The sequence below is a fragment of the Schistocerca piceifrons genome, chromosome 1, assembly GCF_021461385.2.
Source record: "Schistocerca piceifrons isolate TAMUIC-IGC-003096 chromosome 1, iqSchPice1.1, whole genome shotgun sequence".
NCBI lineage: Eukaryota > Metazoa > Arthropoda > Insecta > Orthoptera > Acrididae > Schistocerca > Schistocerca piceifrons.
Window position 1 is genome coordinate 417,355,052 of NC_060138.1, and position 14,244 is coordinate 417,369,295.

Below are 14,244 nucleotides of genomic sequence, written 5' to 3' on the forward strand. Positions count from 1 at the left end.
ATTTCGTTACTCAAAATATTCACTTAAGGTTTTCAGGCATTATCACATCTTTTGCGTATTATACACTGGTGTGTATAACTTAAGGACGAAAGTAACTGCAACAAATACGAAATGAGAGGAACAGAAATGACACTTATTATTCAAAGACAGTAATTACATTGAAATCATCGCGATTTCCTGGCCTCCTGAACATTACAAAAGACAAAGGTTTAATAAGGTGTGGAATCATCACGCACGGCATTGTACGTTCTGCAGCGCGTTCCCGTGCTGACCACAATGTTGGTAGGGAGTTCTTGTGGTCAGGTGTTTCATGCCTCCTCCAGCGGTTGACTATTACTGGTGGTCGTTGGTGCTTGCGGAATGTAGGAGCTCGTTTCCCCAACGCATCTAACACGTGTGGGATGGGATGTAAGTCGGGAGACGAAAAGGCCAGTCCATGCGCCGAATATCCTCACGTTCCAGCAGCAACTGTGTCTGCGCAGTCCTATTTGGTGCTCACTGTTATCGATAGAAATGAAGTCAGGGCCTAATGCACCCCTGTAAAGACGCGCATGGAGAAGGAGTACAGTCTCAAAATAATGCTGATCGGTCAGTGTACCCTGGTCAAAGAGATGAATATCAGTACGCCCACCTAACATTATACGTCCCCACGCCAAGACACCCAGATCTTCAAAACGACCTTGTTCGACAGTATACCCACCTGTCGCTATGTTTGGGTACGTAATGTAACCAGGAACACCCACGCCATGACACCTAGACCTCCAAAATGATCTTGTTCGACAGTGATCCTGGGTGCCTTACGTATTACTACCTCTCGTTGTCTCTGGAACTTGGTCGAACATGATAGTACTGGTAGTACAGATATTATGGTGTGGAGAGGCGTAAGTCTGCATGGGCGTACTGACCTTCAAATCCTTGAACACGGTAGGGTCACCGGCCAATGTTGCTGTGACACTGTACTCATTCCCCAAGTTAGTCTTTCAGCGGTGCGGTCCTGACTTCATTTTTATGGATAACGAAGCAGGACGAAATCGAACTCTTGGAGCGAGAGGATATTCGGCGAATGGACTGGCCGCCAATTCAAATGGTTCAAATGGCTCTGAGCACTATGGGACTTAACATCTGAGGTCATCAGTCCCCTAGAACTTAGAATTACTTAAACCGAACCAACCTAAGGACGTCGCACACATCCATGCCCGAGACAGGATTCGAAACTGCGACCGTAGCAGTCGCGCGGTTCCGAACTGAACGCCTAGAACCGCCGCCCATTCCCCCGACTTAAATCCCGTTGAGCGCATGTCTGGTACGTTGGGAGACGTACTGCAGTACGCCCATATGCACCAACAACCATCTAGCAGCTGGAAGAGATTTTCACTCAGCAGCGGAGTGTGCGCTGATATGAAACTTCCTGGCGGATTAAAACTGTGTGCCGGACCGAGACTCGGACTCGGGTCCTTCGCCTTTCGCGGGCAAGTGCTCTGCCATCTGAGCTACCCAAGCACGAATCAGGCCCCGTCGTCACAGCTTCAGTTCTGCCAGTATCTTGTCTCCTAGAGCACTTGCCCGCGAATGGCAAAGGTCCCGAGCTCGAGTCTCGGTCCGGCACACAGTTTTGATCCGCCAGTAAGTTTCATCTAGCAGCTGTCAACCGTGCTGGTGGAGGAATGGAACGCCTTACCACAAGAAGTTCTTATCAAGCTTCCGGACATCATAGGAGCATGCTGTAGAGCATGCACAGCCGTTCGTGGTGATCTCCTACCCTGTTAAGAACCAAGTTTCGCCTTTTATAATGTCCAGAAGTGGCTTCAGTATCTTTGAATAAATATGCCACTTCTATTCGCATTACTGCGTATTTCTTTCACTTGTTTCTAAGTATGGTTCGAGTTTCATCGAGTATATTACTTGGCAGTAATCATGCGATGGTTACTTCCGTTCTTAAATTTCGCCTGCCATTGTATGTTTTAGTCCTTTCTGTCGTTTACCTGTTATGCTCCTACTCGCATTCCGCTAAATGTTAGTTATTCACTATAGTATTTTGAGATGGCATTTTGTTATGGCTGCGATTCTATATGAAAGATTGACAGAGAAATATTGTAAGAGACGTATAGATCCGGACAAGTTTTTCACGTTTCTTTGTACTAGCGTTGTCACACAACACGGACGGAATCTAACCGAACAAACTGGATTCTGTTTAACATTTAAACAGCTTGCTTAAGAATTACACAGAAAAAGGCACCTGCACATGACCATAATCAATACAACTGAACAAAACATTAAAAATAAGTAAGTTTTGGTGTGGCGACACTTAAGCAAATAAATTTGAGTGTCAAATATGCAATGTTACCTTCTTTTTCCCATGAGGGCTTGCAGTTATTGATAATTTAAGCTTGATAAAAAGTTATGAGGTGTCATGAGAGATACAGTCATATTGTCTTTTACTTTCTATAGGGCTGTCTGGATAGGTGATATCTACGAGGGAGAAATAATATTTCCTTTAAACGAATGGCTTTCAGCTGCGCCATCACTGATCATCAAAGAAAATTTCAAATTGTACTGCATTTTTACCAGAACACAGAGAGCTCAAATTTCTGTCCACATAAAACAATAGTGTTACTGAATACATCACAAGTGCAGGAATAGAATTTAAAATGGATTTAAACTATATTCTTCTCTTACTTAATTGTTTCAGTCGTCCATAAATTTTTAAAAACCATCCTTATGGGGGGAGGAAAAAAAACACATTAATTTAAAAATGCACCAAATCACTGTTTTGGAGTTACGGCAATGAAATTTTGTACGTCGCTTTACATGAAAGTAACACATTTACATATAAAATCCTTTGATTATATATATTCAGCTTTTTTCAAATGATATTTGAAGTCTTATTTTCAAAAAATAAGGTATGTTCCTTTTTCTCAGAAAATATTCAAGAGATTTCTACAAAAGTTCTCCACTAAGTGCACTGTTATGGCAGAATTTTCTCATAACTTGACCATCTAGTACCTTCCCTGTGTCAATACTTATGACACTTGACACACCATACAAAGACGTATGCCCTCTTTTCATGAATGTACCATCACATGACACAACAAGATCTGTTCTAACATGACCAGAATCGTTCTCATCTGACGGGTCATTGTCTGCAATAGCTTCTACTGTAGCTGCTATCATACTGTCCTCACACACGTCAGAAATTATGTTCTCCAGTACACAGTTAATTTGTGTTAATCTCAAGCATGGCGCTGGCATTTTCATTATTCCACACAATAAATTTCCGCCTTCTCTCCCAACTTCAATGCACCTCAGTCCATAGGTAAACCAGATATTAGCTTCATAGTACCAGTATTTACATTTACAAGTTTTGAATGAGCTATCAGCATCGCATTTTTTGCACACAATATGCAGATTGGCTGCCAAGCCTACTCTTTTACCATCATCTATAATCTGAATGTTATCACTACCACACGTCTTACAAACACAAAAAAATTTCACTGTTGCAGTCAATAATTCAAGAACAATTAATCTAAGTCCAGTGTACCGAGATTCATCACTGTAATATGCACCATTCACCTCACCATGTGTCGCTTCGAGCTGCTTGGAGACGAGTTCACATTTTGAGCAGATGTTCTTACTTCGGACGTAGCCTCATTGCTGGTTTGTCGTTGTTTTTCACGTCTTCCATTCACTAACTTATTCAGACCAGATTATCCAGTTTTTTATACACTCTTTGTGATCGAGGCATAACTGAATGAAGAAAGAATCAAACACTTGTATAAATCTCCGTCAGTATTACAAGGCAAAAAAAGAATTGCTTCGTCATAAACGATGCAGGTAATTTGTTATTGTTTATAAGATACGGAACAGAGTCAAAGATGATCTATAAAACCAAAGAGTATGTATCACGGCCTTCTAGATGTATCGCGCACACGTTTGGTTGAAAGTAATACACAGAATCGTTGTTCACTGAGCTGGTATTGAAGCGCTGCTTGAAAAAGTGGGCGTGGCAGGGAGGCCGCGTCACACCATTAATTAATTTTCAGCACTTCGGATGCAATTTCAACATTGAAACTTTGGGAACTTATTGTCCATGAGTTGTACTAACAAATAAAAAATAAATTGAAAACTGACATTTTTGGTCAACTTTATCAACCCTTAAATACAGCAGAAAGAAGGAGTATTGTTTTGAATTTTTTATGGTTTTCCTCTCTAATCAACGCTCAGTCTTACACTGTACACTGTAGTTAAGATGAAAACATCATAATTGGCGCTGCACCACATAAAAATTTGTTTCTACTAATGGAAAACCGATTATGTCATGATTTTTCGACTGTTCTAATGCTAATCTCCAGCTTTTCTTTTGTCATGATAATATTTTCGTTTCTTTGTATCTGCTACTCCCAAAAGGCTCGACTAAAAGTCAGCTATCGCGTAATTCCGTATCACAAGTCCCTGTAACCTGCCCCTTCACATGGAACGAGTTTCAAATGGTTCAAATGGCTTTGAGCACTATGGGACTTAAAAAAAAAAAAAAAAAAAACAGCTGAGGTCATCAGCCCCTAGAACTTAGAACTACTTAAACCTAACTAACCTAAGGACATCACACACATCCATGCCCGAGGCAGGATTCGAACCTGCGACTGTAGCAGTCACGCGGTTCCGGACTGAAGCGGCTAGAACCGCTCGGCCACCGCGGCCGGTGAAAGAGTTTCCTTAGACTTCCTAACTTCATTATTTTTTCCGTCCTATTTTGCAATCTGTGTCTGGCTTTTGCTTAAATATATTTAGTAAACCACCGAAAGTTTGCTTTCCGGTTGTAAGTTATTACCTCTACGTTTTCCCACTATTCTGCAAAACTGTGTTGTCCTTAGGCAACGCCCAAGTCTCCTTTCAAGTTGTGTTATCATTTTTGTCTATTTATTTATTCATAAGTCGAATTATCGCCTAAGTAACTTCTCAGTCTTTGGGAAGATTTCTCTCGGGTGTTACCTACGAATTCATTCACATGAAAGTATCCACCGCGAATCGTGAAACCACGATTATTGAAGTTCGTCTTGTTAGAGCACGAAAACAAAATTTAATCAATCTACACTGCTGAATCATTACACAAGGATCAGCGAGCAACGGCCGCAGTCGTCACTGATGTATGCTACGCCTTCACACATCGCACCGCTGCCATGGGCAGAGAAAGTATTACCCACCTATACTAATAATCTTACGCACTGTTTGAAAAGTGAAATAATAATCCTCCAGTTGGAGATGAATCAGAAGAAAATATATTGTCAGCAACAAGGGATGTTGTAATGTTCGGTCAGGAACAAGAATTTTGTAGACCATGACAAAATACAAGCTTTAGATTTCACAGAACAGAAGGCCCCAAATGCGACTCCCGGTATCAACAGCACTGATGTTGTTTGTTAACATATGACAGAAGATTGTAGGATATAGGCTTAAACCTAGACAATGTCGCAGGCAGTATCGCCCCTATCGACGCGGCGTTCAACATACTAGGGAACAGCGCCACAACGCCAATATCTCTTGCGCACATTTCGGTGAGTGGCACGGATTCAGGGACCAAAAAAATAGAGTGTTTCTATTTATGAAACGAGTTATTGTAATAGTGGTATAAAACAAATGGAGCTTTGAAAAGATCGAGAATCATCTATGTAATGTAACATCGTCAAGCTGTGCCATCTTTCCCTACATCTGCAAACATTATTTCTAACGACCCTCAAATTCGAAGAATATAGACTAACAGAAATGAGAAAGAAACTGGATTCCTCTCCTTCCACCAATCCTGTACCAAAAGCTGCACCGGGAACAAAAAGAACTGCTGATACACCCAGAGATATTCAGTATAATACTTATGACATGCGTCAACAGACTGATGATTCCCCCACTGATCGTGGAAGATTAGGGGCTATAATCACACCTACGCTCCAAAAACTTAGAAACCGAGTGGTTATAACTATCTACAACCGACTGTTAATTGACCCAAGAAGTTTTTGGAAAGCGTTCCTAAATGCCACACTCCTATCAGCACTAGAACCACAGACTAAACTGTAGGTTTCAATGATATTCTGGCCGAAATACTATACGACTTAATACTTAACTGAAGGGAGTAAATACGAACTGAAGGCAATATACAGCCGTCTTTAACAAATACAGCAACTGATAATCTGTCACTATCAGGGTATGCAATGTAATATTTTACACTGGAACAGTTTATCTGCGAAATAAAGTAAGTTTTGAGAGACAGTTGCCGTAGAGTTGCACAGCTCAAACACGGAAACATGGCTACAGCCAAAACAAACAATTTGCAGTCAAGTCTACACTGCATACGGAGATGGTCGAACGATTGAAGAGGTAAAGGAGGAGTAGCAGTCGTGGTAAGACATAATATAATCCACCATCCAATTGCTTTAATCCTCTGCTTACGAGAAAATCTGTATAGTGTTGCCTACCAGTGAGGTCTCTCAGGCCCGAGTTGTTTAAATTGATACTGTTTTGACTATTTATGATGTGAACGACTTTTGAGGTATACTTTTGGAATAATTTTATGTATTTAAAGTTTACGTTTAAAAAAATATAATTTCTATACTTTCACTGGTGGTTTTTATTTTTATTGCAAATTTGGTCAGGGTCTACAGACAATAGCAGGATGTTCCGAGCTTACTGGTTTGGTGCACTTATAACATGTGATTTGACTTTTTCTGTCTTTCTTCTCTACACAATGTGCACATCTTCTCCATTTCTTAGCTAGTGGTTTCACTGACCTCTCTGGATCTGGCACTACTAATGAATTCTTTGACTTCTTTACCCCTGCTAGAAGTTTTCCCAAATTGATGATGAAAGTTCGACATTTCACTGTTTATTGTTAGTAGCCAGTAACTTCCACATCATGTTTGCATTCATTACACTTACATCGACCATGTTGAAGAAAGCTAACAATGACCACCGCCTTAACTATTTTCTTTACTTGTTAAAAACTATTTAACAGCCTAGATAGCTTTTTTTTAAAGACAACCGGTTTCAATACACTATGCTGTCGTCTTGAAGTTTTAAAATATTTTGTTGTAAAACATGTTAATTTTACGCTGACCTCAAGCACAAGGTTTCAAGTGGACAAAAAAGCACATTATAAAAGGTTTGCCATCGCTAAAATACTTAAAACATAAAGCACCTTGTGCAACAGGCTATGTCCTTATACATATTGCTCACAGTTACTGATAGATAAGAAACTAAACGTCACAGTTACTAGAGAGAACATTCAACATCATGGACGGGTCTCTGAGACCCGATGGTAGTTAAATGGTTAAATTTACATAATCTGTCATTCAATGTTGTGGTCACTACGACTAGGACTGAATTTGTATGTTAATATCTTTTATATCGCTCTACATTCTACCGGGTGGTTACAATTAAAGTGCAGCTACTCCAATCTGGGCTGTAAATATCGTGTGGCAGCGAAACTTGGTAGCTATGGTAATGGGTTAAAGCGGAACTGATTTATAGCGCAAAGAAAATTAGTTCCAACTGTGGCCATCAGGTGAAAATCTAGCACTGTACACTGTATGAGACTGTGATAGCGATGCTCTCATTTGACAAGCCATAACGTGAGTGAACAGTACGGCTAACAAGAAGAGAGACCGTGCACTGTTAGTGAAACAGTTTCATGTGAACATCAGCAATAACAGTGCTGCAGTACAAGATCTGGACGGTGCAGCAACTGAAGCCTCATGATCCGCAGCATCGTTCTGAATTTGCTCTTCGGTTTCTGGCATGGACAGAAGTTGATGACATGTCTCCGGGCAATATTCTACGGAATGACGAAGCACATTTTACACTAAGGGGTGTAGTGAGAACACAGGAAGGAAAAAGGAAGCAAGAGTACGTTCAACTTCCTGTCGGCATCGAGTTCATTAGTGACGTAACGTAAGTTCGGGTTGTGTCAAAGATGGAGAAAGAAATCGGCCACGCCCTTTAGAAGGAACCATCCCTGCATTTGCCTGGAGAGATTTAGCAGACGGCCGCTGTGGCCGAGCGGTTCTAGGCGCTTCACTCCGATACCGCGCTGCTGCTGCGGTCGCACGTTCGAATCCTGCCTCGGGCATGGATGTGTGTGATGTACTTAGGTTAGTTAGGTTTAAGTAGTTCTACGTCTAGGGGACTGATGGACTGATGACCTCAGATTTAAGTCCCAATGTGCTCAGAGCCATTTTAACCATTTTTAGATTTAGTGAAATCACGGAAAACCCAAATCTGGGGATGGTTCGACGCAGTTTTGAAACGTGAGTACACAGAACTTCCGAATTTTGGGATACCGTTAAACCTAATGTTGTGTCCGATGAGCCATTGCACTCGCCGTATGTCAATTCCCAAGCAGCTTTACGCTTAGTCCGTCCTTCTTTGGAGACAATACAGCCAGAGGCCCTTTCTGGTGTACCATGACGTCCGCACACTATCGAGACCTCCTTTTACGGTACGTGATTGCTGCTTTGGAAGAGCGCAACTGTGTGGAAACCACCGTCTCCATGTAAGATGGTGCGACACCTCGTGTGGCTCTCCCAGTGAAAGATGTGCTTAATGCAACCTTCCACAAACGTGTTATCTGCAGAGGTTTTCCAGATACATGACCTGAAAGATCATCTGACCTGAATCCATTTGGCTCTGGGGATATCTAAATGAACGCAGCTGTTAGGAACAGATCCCGTAAAAAATCAAGATTTTTGTCTTTTTAATGGTTATTAGCAATCAAAACAGATCGCCTTCAGTACTCTCATAATAAGAAGATTCAAACACTTTCGGTCTATACCTGATCTGAAAGCAGGTGTACAGGAACACGATGCTCCAATTCCACCGGAACTGCTGTGAAAAACTATCTAGTCGTTTTAAGAATGCAGCACCTCACCATCGTCTTCGGTACTCGTATTAAACAAGTTCTGTTAGCGGTGATTAATAAGAAAGTCAAGATCATGCCTTTCTCACTTGTTTGACTTTTCTGCCCACATCCTATTCCTAATCCATTACATACGAAAACATTACTACACGTCTTTCTTGCCTTCACAGCGCCAGAATTGCACTTGGTGACCACAGTAAGAACTACTTTTTTCCAGCGTAAATCGGTTCCGCATTAGCGCTTTAGTATATCTACCACGTTTCGCTGCCATACGATAATTACAGCCCACACTGGACCACAATGAGTAGCCGCACTTTAATTACAATCATCCAGAACCCGAAAGAGTTGTAGACAAAGTTTAGTGGGAGGATTCGTTTCAAGAGTAAAATGTGTAAAATTATGTGCAGTGTTCACTGTGATTGGTGAATAGTTTGATACTAATCATGGGAGTTCGATTCATTAAAGAAGCTGGGGGAAGGGAGGAGAGAAAACGATTACTGGTTCCTCCCAAAGACGTTTATATAATTAAGATCCACAGCACTGCTCCTATTCCATCTTTATTTCTATACTGAAACTTTCTTCGTTCCTTTAATTGCTTCGTCGACAAGAAAATGATGGAAAAACGGAGCACGGGGTACAAAAGAAGAACATCAAGTTACGAGTATAATGGCGGCCGTAACAAACCGTCGCGAAACTCACCAACGTCAGAATGCATGTAGCGGACGTATATAGGAAACGCCAAATCACAGTCTCGGAGGCAACGCACAATCACTGCAGCATGACAGGCAATTCCAGGGCCTTCACGCCGCTAATAACACGGACGCTGAAGGTGAACGACCTTGCGGCGACAACCGCGACCGTCGAGGGCACGGAAACGTTATCTGCTGTTAGTGGAACTTCTCATTGTTAGAGGCTGCGTAGCAGTAACACTTACTGTACCGATAATTTAAATTCCTTTCTTCCTGTGGTTCCGGTTCCGATTTCTGTCAGACCCGTTCCGCTTTAAAGTGTGGACAAAGGAGTACAAAATTATGTTATCATCAGGGTTAACAGGCTGAGGCTCCTCAGGACAGCCTTCTTCCGCTATGCATCACTTGATCTTCTCATCCGTAACGTTCTCTCATATCTTCAGAAAATTTGTTCCCCGATCTGCTTCTGCCCCAAATCAGCAACTCAGCCGTAGCTGCACATTCGGGACACTCTATGGGTTATTCTGAAACGACAGTATTGGCATGAAGAAATTAGTTATTAAGGAACCTCTGGGAATTCTTTCCTTTTTTTCTGATTTCAAAAATGTCTGGTTTCCCATCTATACCACCATTCGTTTCGTTCTGAACGTGCTTTGAATAAAAGACTGCATGGGCCACATCCTCTTTCAATTTAGGAAGGATACAAGGCACATGGAAAAAATTGTTTTTTTCTTTTTTGCCTTCAGTTATGGAAGTCACATTGTCAGAAAGTTATCACAAACGTATAAAAAGAGGCGGAGAGCAGTAAAGACAGCTTATAGATGCCCTATTATTATTCTTTGTTTTCGTGAGTTGTGTACATTGCCGAGTGTGACCTTGCTTTTGCAGATTTATTTCTCTTTTTGTGGTATTCAAAATGGCAAGAGTAATGGTATTTAATACTAAAACTGAGTTTCATAGAAGTTAATTTAAAATTACAGCAATCACCAAGGACGCCATGGCAGATCTGTCCGTGCAAGAGAAACATGTGGCATTGCTTCCTAAAGCAAACTTTCTTAAACACAAAGAATGTGGATGCCATGCAAGTGCAGCTAATGATATCACTTAGGAAGATTTTAAAATACAAGAGATGAACTGTTTGAGACTTCCAGCAACGAATGTTATCCAGGCTGTGGAAGCCACGCAAAGGCGAAATGCAAGAAATTTATAGATAAGAACTCCAAACGAAGCTCTGGGTGTCTTTCACAGAGTCTAATTAACAATTTGTATCAGTGCTGTGAACTTGTAATAAGAATACACGTGGACGATATGCATAACACAGAAAAGCTGTCTGTGCAGCTTGGTACCCTAAAATTTATTCAGAAAAAAAAGTTGGATGTACTAGGCTCAACAGAGGAGGTCTCGTGGTGCACTCGAAAGAGTGGTGTTACAGGCAAGGCCCACAGTCTTACACATTCCTTGCCTGCCAGTGATGTGGAGAATATAAAGCCAGTTGAACGATTTAGCAGACTCCAGTTTGCTCGGGAGACGTCTAAATGTCCGTGTGTAAAACCATAATGTAAGTTTCAAAATCTGCATATGACAGTTAGTGATAAAACGATATTTTTTAGTTGGAAAGTTCTGAAAATAACTGCTATCGATACAACAATATGGTCCAATAATTGAAGCATAAAGCTATAGAGTAACTTGATAACAGATTTGACCGTCATGGATTTTCAGAAAGTGATCGATGCAGAAATATTTGCTGAAGCCGTTCCAACGAGTCGGAAAATACGCTTGATAAGGAGTTACATAGACAAAGAAGGGGCTAGTCACCAATGTTCCCATGAATGTTATCATGGGCTTATGCTACAAATCAATGTTGGTGGTAATCCTTAAACAAAATAATGATTAGGTGATACAACTTTTTTTCCGTCAGATATAGTACAAACTACAAGATGTGAGGTGCAACATATTTAAACTGTCGAGGGAATACTACCACAGTTTGACTGATATTAATGGCACGTTTCCTCAGATAATGACATCGAAAATTAAATTTGCTTTCAACATATTCATCTCGAGGACAAACTGTTTTAATAATTAGAATGTCATCTATCTACATATATGTAAAGAAGAGTGTTCTTTTGTTTGTTTGTAATTGATACAAATCTATATTTTTATTCCAATCTCGAAGAAATTTCACAGACTTTTCCTTCAAGGCGAAAAGAAGATAACTGACTACATAAGACTTCCCAGTCTGACTTCAAACATACATGTATGTAATATACAGGGTGAACACAAATAAAACCGACAAATAGCAGGGACGAATTCCCGGCTGGTAATGAAGGAAAAAAAGGTCCTCCGAACATGTGTCCTGAACTGCATCGTTGCCACGCTAGATGGTGCTGACAAATGACAGTTCTTCTGACTACGTACCGTGTGGTCCTTGTGCGTTGCAGGCTGTATGATTACCGTAGGGTACTGTAAACAGCAGAATTGTCCGTATGTAATGTCGGAAAGAAGCCGAGACGGTGTTTCCCAGCGAAACAGTTGGAAACGGTCGGGAGGTAGCACGGCTATACCAAAACAAGTACCCTCACATGCACCCAGTCACATCAGACAACATTTAAAGCCCTCTTTGGGCGTCTGTGTGATCATGGGTCCTTTAAGAAAGAAGAACGTGGAGGGAGGCGGCTGACGGTGCATGCACCAGATTCGGAGCTTGCACTAGAGATCGTCTCAGTATCCTGTAGAACTTGTCCCTGCAGTTTGCCGGTTCACTATGTATAAAGGGGATGGGGTGTTAGCAAAGATCTCTAAAAGCGCTTGGCCGATTTGCTTCAAGTTTTACACGATCCCATAATGAACATTTCGGCGGATGTAGGAAAAACATTGTAACCAAAACGTCGAAAAGTATGTTACGCATTACACATCTTATTTTAATTGTAATTTGAAAAGAAATCAAAGCATAATCTATGGCGTAATTGTTATTGCTAAACATTTGGTTTGAAATTGATGCATACTTGCAAAAGTCAGAACCAGTATCCTAGATCTTGATGTTTACGAATGTGTGATTCAGATATCTCTTTCGATTTGAAACGATTGCTGTTTCTCAAGCGTCTTGCTTTAGCTAAGAGTATCAACGAGAACTACGGCCAATCTCTATGTGTGGCAGATATTGAACATTTCAGGCATCGCCGAGCGCTGCAGCTAGTAGATCAATAAACATTTTTCTAATACTGATTTACCTAATATTGCTAAGTGTTGGCATGAAATCAGAACTTCCTTAGTGTTATAATAGAATAGTCATGTCCTCCCATTCGAGAGTGGGATTCAAGCGTTCCTTGTTGACGTTCATTTCTCCTTAGATTTGTTGTTTCACCATTGAACTTCTGGAGCTGAAAGGAACGAATTTTTTGTGTCATTCGTATTTTCCCTTGCCTATTTAAAACGCATCGTCAACGGCACATTTCATAAACTGAACTTTAATTCTGCGGTCCCGCAATTCGACAGAGAGCGCGCATGCAGTATCACTGTGATGCATGCGACTGCACGCCTCAAATAAAAAATTTGACAGAGAGCGCTAAATTCTTCAGAGGGCGCTCATGAAGTGAAGACCTACCTGTATGTCTCTCGCCAACGCACCAATTTTTGGTACTAACTCATCGACAAACACCAATAATCTCCTGTCACAACTCACCTGAAGATGAATGAATGATTGTCAGCAGAAATATCGTGGTATAATGGCGACGACATCCGACTGATCATAAACCTTTATGGAACACCTCTGCCAAATTTACGAGTGGTTTGCTTTAAAACGTTTATTATTCATTAACTATGACCTTGAAAGAAGCATACAAAAATTGCTGAAAATAAAACATACCTCGATTGGAGTAGGCATCTCGTCTGTGCACATGAGAAAAGACACATTTCCAGACAAAAGTATGAGAGGTCCTCACGCATTTAGCGGTTGTTACACGTTTTGACGGAGGGTTCATCATTAACGTTTAATCACCCTTCAAGGTTTGTTAACACGCGCTTATCATGTCGATTTGTCGTCTCCATGAATGATAAAATAGAAAGAATCAAGTTGACGTCTGATTTTACTTTAACATCCTTTGTCCTCAACGTCGCCAAGGGAAAATCTTACATCAGTTCCATCAAACGACCATGCTCGAAAGTGTTCGCAACTCTCGGCATATGAGGGTACTTCCAGCTCCGTCGAACATGTTGCCTTATGAGGCGTAGTGAGGTGTGGACGTACTGACCTCCAAATCTTTGAACACTGTACATTCATCGGTCAGCGCGTTATCGAAAAACTGTACCCATTTCCCCTCGTGCGTCTTTTCAGGGGCGCATTGGGCCCTGCCATCATCTTTATCGATGACAATACGCGACAACATCGAACACCGCAAGTGGAGGAGCTCTTGGAACGAGAGGATATTCGGCGAATGGACTAGCCTGCCCGTTCTCCGGACTTAAATCCCATCGAGCACGTGTGGGATGCATTAGGGAGACATAATGTGGCACGTCCGCGTGCACCAACGACCGTCCATCGGTTGTCAATCACGTTACCACTAAAACTCCTTCTCAACCTTGTGGCCAGCCAGCGAGCACGTTGCAGAGCACGCCCTGCTGTCCGTGGTGATGACACACACCAGTAAGAACCATGTCCCGCCT